Here is a 7,296-nt window from a genome sequence, read left to right as displayed (position 1 = left end):
CTGCTTGTGGTTGTAAAGAACAGGGAAAAATAAAAAAAAAAAAAAAAAAAAAAAAAAAGGCGCGAGGGAAACCTGGAGAGATGCAGAGGGAAACTCTGAAAGCAGCTTAGCGAAAAATGCTGTGGGAGGGAGTGGTGATTCCCTTTTCTATTTCAAGGGCTAACCCAGCGATTTCTTTTTGGCAGCACCAGTCATGAGAAAACACCCTCCCCAGCCATCTGCATCCTTCAGGTGTATGGAGGTTTGAAAAGAAAATAAAAGGCTGGTACTCACCTGAGGGGTGTTATCGGCAGCCTCGGCACAGCAGGAGAGGAGCCTACAGTTGCCTGATCCACTTACCCCAAGGCAGCGGTAACGCTGGTTAAAGAAGTACCACATTTTACTCTTTTCTGACCTAAAGTTACATGCGGTTTCTAGAAAAGGAACAAAACAGAAACCAGTTTATATTAGAAAAAAACGAAACACCCAGCCAAGCCTTCTTTTAACCTCCGGGTGATCCCTCTGACCGTTGTCTGGAAGGCTTAAAGAAACAATGAAGCAAGATTGTAAACTTTCTCACCCCCTTTGACGTTACCTGTCTGTGCCTGGCTGTGGGCTTTGATGTATTGAAACAAAGCACGAGACCTGTTTATAGTAAACGAAACCAACCAACAGAGAGATCTAATTCAGACCTGTGACTAAACAAACTGGAACAGGAAGCACACACTAGCAGATTTTTGTGTTTTTTTCAAATAGTAATTCCTGCTTGCATTGTCATGCAGCTGAAAAAAACAAACACAACAAACCCCAAAACAAAAACAAAACAAAGTAAAAAAAAAAAAAAAAGTGTTCAGCTTCTCCCTTCAGTCAAATACATGGTTGGTTGGTGTTGTTTTTTGTGTTTTGTTTTTTTTTAATTGGAAAACGTAATGCAGGCAATGCTTCATCACGTGTATGCAAATACTTAACAGAACGGCATCTACCACCAGTAGTGATCTAAATATCTTACACATCTGTTGGTTTCTGCAACTGATTGGTTCCCCCACCCCCCTGCAATTAACATCCATAATTGATGACTAGACAGAGGATCATCATCTAGGACAGCTGGACAAAGCAAACCCTCCCCAAAAAGCAGAATAGCAGTCCTGCAAGTTAAATATTTAAAGAATAAATAATATTGGAGGTTCAAGCTAGTGATGGAAATTCATTCTTCATAATTCTCTCTAATTTTTAAAATAATTATTTTCTCAATTCTTAGGCATTCTTAATTAAGAATTCTTCTTAAATTCTTCTTTAAAAGCTGCTTTGTTACTATTATATTACCTCTGCTTTTTGAAAGCAGTTTATCCTTCTAAACATGTATTTATCTAATTGTATTAATTTTCCAGTAGAGAAAAATCCCACCTAAGCAAATCCACTTTGTTTCCCTAACAGAGTTTTGCTTCAGGCAGAATCTGATGAATCAAACTACTGTTGGGATAACATGTAAAGCCACACAGCCAAATATTGCAAAGCTCAAGTCAGCAGTGGACTCAAGAGTTGATCAAAGGTTGCGATTCCAGTTTTAGCAAATGCACCAAACGCAAAAAAAACATCTTCCTGAACGTACCAGCATTGATCAGCAAATAAACATGGAAAAAACTGTCATAGAATACTTGAATTAAAATGATAAATCAGCATTAGCTGCAAACATTTTGTGTAGTTAAAGTTATTAAAGAAAAATAGTCCATGAAAGCAAAGAATGAGGGTCTCAGTATTACATAAATATCTTAAGTATTCTAGTATTGTCTTCCTTAAAAATGTAGCCTGTTTGTCCCAAAGCAAGGCTTTTCCACCACTTCTTCATCTGGTAAGTTTGCCAATAAAGTCCCCAGGAAATCTGTCTCATGTAGTGAGAGCTTATGCTCCATTTGCTCTGTTTAGAGGAGCAAAATAAGCATTAGGGGCAGAAGCACTTATTTGCCGACACGTACAGATTACTTCTTCTAAATTAGAGTCTCTGTAATACAATGAATAGTATAGCAAATTGAAGGATGTATTAATGTACTGCCCTGCGTGCCCAGGATGCAACAATCCTACCAATAGCTGTGGTGGCACCAGTGCAGTAAAGCCAACTTCTGTACGCTGCCAGAAGTGTAGCTCTGCCTGTTTCACTGACTCCTCGCATGCACTTGCAAGGTGTCACCTCTGGCTGACATCTCTCTGAAAAACCAAATATTCCTCTTATTGTAACCTACCACGAGACATCCTTGTCAGTGCTGCTGAGACAGGATTTGACATCCTCTCTGAAAGACAGTACCTGCAGGTACAGGGATGGCTATGACACACCTGCCCACGGCTTTTTAATGGATTTCCAAATGTTGACAAGGACAGTGATTTATACACTGCACAGCTACCAGCAAAACCTTCACTATGTATTGATTGTGGCCCTTAACAGAGTATTTCCTACCACACTGATTCACATATTCCAGCTCAAATAACAGGTAAAGGTTGCCAGATTGGCCAGTGTACAGCATCCATTCAGATGGCAGTAGCAATTCAGGAAAGTCTCTTCTTGACAACCAAGTGCTGGATCTTGCAAGCTGAGATGGGTGAAAGCATCCTTGAAAAATTATGATCAGTCATAGCGACTGTTGCCATTGGGGGTTCAAGTTATGTAAAACTAAACATTAGTTCTAATTGGTCTAATAACAGTCTGAGCCATTTTTGGACATCAATATATTTATTTTCCCTCTGTAAGTTCCAGTTGTTCAGCTGACAGTGTTTTAAGGTGCTCTGAGCTCTTTATATAGGAAGGAAAGGGTAACCCAGCCATAATTTGCTACAGCACCCTCCAGTCTATGGGTTAAAATGAAAGAGCAGTCACAACCCTGTAGCACTGAGCAGAGATTTCCTGTTTCTCTGCCAAGCAGTGGTAGGGTTTCTGACCAAAAGAAAAGAATTTAATGAGTCCATAGCAAAGCAAATTAAGTTAAGTGCAGCATGATTAGGCTGTGAACACTAATCTTTAAAGGCAACAGTATTTGATTAAGGAGCCATCCTCCAAAACTGATTTTAAAATTCTAATAACCATGTCTGACTATGAACATTCAATGTCGGGGAGCTGGAGTATTTTTTGGGGGTGTGTCTCCCAGTTTATAAAGCTTCCTTCTGAATATGGCTTATTGCAGTGTCAATTGTGTAATACCTGTTGTACTGTTTATCACTTCTGCCAAGACCTGACTTTACTGCAGCAAGAAACTGCATGTTGAGAGAGCTTGGTGACTGCATTTCATTCAGGAGATTATGAAAACTTGAAACCCCCCCCTCTTTTTTTTTTTTTTTTAACTAATTGGGAAGCTATGAAAAACTCAAGTGATAAAGTATGTTACACAGGAATGAAATGGTTCCAAATATCAGAAAACTAAATGGAGAAGCAAAATATTTGTTACTTCTGTAAAAAGAAAATGATAAAAAGCCTCTATTTCAACTCTTAAGTTTTGTTTAAGCTTTCTGACACAGAGCGTTTCCTATTACAGGTTAAATATTTGGATATAATTCAGTAAGCAAAGTCAGTCTGCAATTAAGTTAGTCATCTCACAGTGTTGTTTTCCCAGTTAAAGTGAAGCTTGGAGAGTGAACATTTCTGAGAGCAGTCTGTGAAATACTGTAATTTCCTACGTAAAAAATCTCTGTATGCTTAGTCTGTGACACTGCACTTTCTTCTCCAGAGTGGTCTTATGGGGAGCAGATCTGGGACCTTATTTCTTGGGAAAGGGGCTGAGACAGACAGGGGCAGCTAAAAAGGAGGATAGCAGAAGGAAAGAGAGAGATCAACAAAATCCTTGCAGCCTTACCTCCATCCCTGGAAAGGTGATGGAACAACTTGTTCTTGTCACTATCTCCAGGCACATCAAGGACATGGGGGTCATCAAGAGCAGTCAACATGGTTTTATCAAGGGTAAATCATGTTTGACTAACCTCATAGCCTTCTATGAGGAAATTACTAGGTGGATAGATGATGGTAGAGCGGTAGATGTGGTTTATCTTGATTTCAGTAAAGCATTTGACACCGTCTCCCACAGCATCCTTGTAGATAAGTTGATCAGGTATGGGTTTGGTGATCAGGAAGTGACGTGGATTAGGAACTGGTTGAAAGGAAGGAGTCAGAGAGTTGTAGTCAATGGGGCAGAATCTGGTTGGAGGTGTGTGACTAGTGGAGTCCCTCAGGGGTCGGTACTGGGACCGGTGTTGTTCAACATCTTCATCAACGACCTGGATGAGGGTATAGAATGTACCCTCAGCAAGTTTGCTGATGACACTAAGCTGGGAGGAGTGGCTGACACACCAGAAGGCTGTGCTGCCATTCAGAGAGACTTAGATAGGCTGGAGAGTTGGGCGGGGAGAAACATGATGAAATTCAACAAGGGGAAGTGCAGAGTTTTACATTTGGGGAAGAACAACACCATGTCCCAGTACAGGTTGGGGGCTGAACTGCTGGAGAGTAGTGTAGGTGAAAGAGACCTGGGGGTCCTGGTAGACAGGAGGATGACCATGAGCCAGCAATGTGCCCTTGTGGCCAAGAAGGCCAATGGCATCCTGGGGTGCATTAGAAAGGGTGTGGTTAGTAGGTCAAGAGAGGTTCTCCTCCCCCTCTATTCTGCATTGGTGAGGCCACATCTGGAGTATTGTGTCCAGTTCTGGGCCCCTCAGTTCAAGAAGGACAGGGAACTGCTTGAAAGAGTCCAGCGCAGAGCTACGAAGATGATTAAGGGAGTGGAACATCTCCCTTATGAGGAAAGGCTGAGGGAGCTGGGTCTCTTTAGCTTGGAGAAAAGGAGACTGAGGGGTGACCTCATCAATGTTTACAAATATGTAAGGGGTGAGTGTCAGAGAGATGGAGTTAGGCTTTTCTCAGTGATGACCAGTGATAGGACAAGGGGTAATGGGTGTAAATTGGAGCATAGGAGATTCAAGGTGAATATCCGAAAAAATTTTTTTACTGTGAGAGTGACAGAGCACTGGAACAGACTGCCCAGGGAGGTTGTGGAGTCTCCCTCACTGGAGACATTCAAAACCCACCTGGATGAGTTCCTGTGTGATGTACTCTAGGTGACCCTGCTCTGGCAGGGGGGTTGGACTAGATGATCTCTCGAGGTCCCTTCCAGCCCCTAAGATTCTATGATTCTATGATTCTATGATCTTTGTTCTCCCAAGACCACTCTGTCTTCTGTCACACCCACTCTCCTGGGAGCTGGCTGAGGCCAGCATGGCACCAGGGCAGGAAAATCATCCCTCTGTCAGCTCAGATGAAAGTATCAGAGCTGGCTCTGTCTATAGATTTAAATGCCTCTTACTAACAAAGCTGCCCATATCCTAAATACTAAGCTTCTCCTAAGAATGTACTTACAGATTTTTTTGCCATTGGTACCAGTCCAAAATTATTAAACGAACTCCTGTAACTTGGGACGCACACAGAGATCCTGTGGCTTGCACACAATGCCTTTTACTAACAAAACTGGCTTGGTCTGAGATCAGTTTCCACCAAGACCAAAAAAGTGTAATAGAAGATAATGCATTTACTTTCAAAGATCAAATCCAGACACATAACCTCATGAAAGGCAACACAGACTTGTACAGAAGAATTTGCTCAGAAATATTTTACAGGTAGAGGAAAAATCCTGTATCTTTTTCTCATATGGTCATGAAAACACCTCATCATATTGAATACAACAGCTTAATGGAATAATTCACATTATTTTGATAATCCAGATTATAACGATAATAATTTAGATCATAGCAGCTGACACAATTTCCCCCATCCTCTCATGCTGTCATATTTTCTCACCTGTGCTGTTTTCTCTTGGATACTTCCAGGCAGGCTGGTTGCAACCTCTGTTGCTGTGGCTTCCCTCCCTCCTCATTTTCTCCTTCCAGTCTTGTATGTCTTGGATTTCCTACTTGGTGGTCTCACCTTCTACTTGCAAATGTTTTGGATTCAGGTTTAATTTAAACTCTTCATATCTCAGCCCTTTTCATTCTTGTCTCTAACTTGACACTTTGCCTCTGCCTTGCCACGACTCCAGCAGTGTCAGCCCATGTCACTCTAATATTTGCTTCTCCACAAGTAACCTTGTGTTTCCTCATACCAAATACAACTACCAAACTAAAATAAGCAGGTAAAGCTACTAATGCCTTTTCCTTGAGTCCCACATGCAGACTGTCTGCTGTGGCAGACACAGTGTTAGGTTTTGGGCTGGAGATGCTGTGCTGGGAGGTGCACCCTGTGCCCTGGCGCTGGCAGAAGCTGTGCAGCCTGCCTGGCTGTGCTGCAGCTTGCTGTCCTCTCCTGGCCCTTCACCTCACTGTAGTCACTTTCCTCCACCTCTAGGTCCCAGCTTTCTGCCACTGCATGCCCTGTGTAGCCAGGTACACCTGTGGGAGCCACATACAAAGCAGTGTCTTGGTTCAGGTTGGCATTGGCTGTGGTGCGAGGCCCCGGCCACCGCGGTGCGGCCTCAGCGGCTGCTCCCTCCATCCAGGGCCGGAGAGCTGCAATGTCCTCTGCCTCCAGCCAGCCCCAGTGTGGGGATGTCATAGCAGTGCTCATCTTAGATAGCAGTGGCTCTGTTTTGTCTTTGATGTAAGCCCTTCGCTCAGGGGAGCAGGCATCCTTGGTGCGCCTTGTGCTTCTGTGGCATTTGGCCAGCAAATGCTCTGCAGGGGCTCCTGCAGCCACAGAGGTACATCAGGGTGCTTTAGTTCAGGGGTGTCTGCACAATGCACCTTGGCTGCATGCAAACATGCCCTTAGACAACCCTCACCCCAGCTCCATCCAAACCCATGTCTCGCAGGGTGCTGCAGCAAGCTGCTGCTCTTCTTCTCTCTCACCCTTATTAAAGCTCTGGAGGGAAGAAAGCTCTGCACTTTCATATAGCCACGGGCAGCACCTCCTGCCACACAAAAATATATTTTCTGTTATCATTATGCTGAATTCTCACATGTATGAAGTAATTTTCCAGTCCTCATAATGGAACAAGGACCTGAAAATCCTCTGAATGTAATATTGCTCCTCTCTCTTAAAATCTCAACTCAAAAGAGTGGGTAGTAGATCTCAGAGACATCTTCTGCCTTGTGGATTGTTGAGAATTCACAGGTGAAAACTTAGGTGCTCTCTTCATAGCAAATACACATTTCTTTAGCTCAAAACTGGAAGCTGTTGCTGGAGAAATCAGAAGCCGGGTAAAAATCACAAGGCTATGTGGTCAGATTTAACCCGAGCTGAGAGACACACTGAGTGCTGGTCTGGTATTTATTCTGAAGTCACTTCTCCTGGAA

The sequence above is a fragment of the Chaetura pelagica genome, unplaced genomic scaffold (genome assembly GCF_000747805.2).
Source record: "Chaetura pelagica isolate M959 unplaced genomic scaffold, ChaPel_1.0 scaffold189, whole genome shotgun sequence".
NCBI lineage: Eukaryota > Metazoa > Chordata > Aves > Apodiformes > Apodidae > Chaetura > Chaetura pelagica.
Note: the sequence above shows the minus strand (reverse complement) of the source record.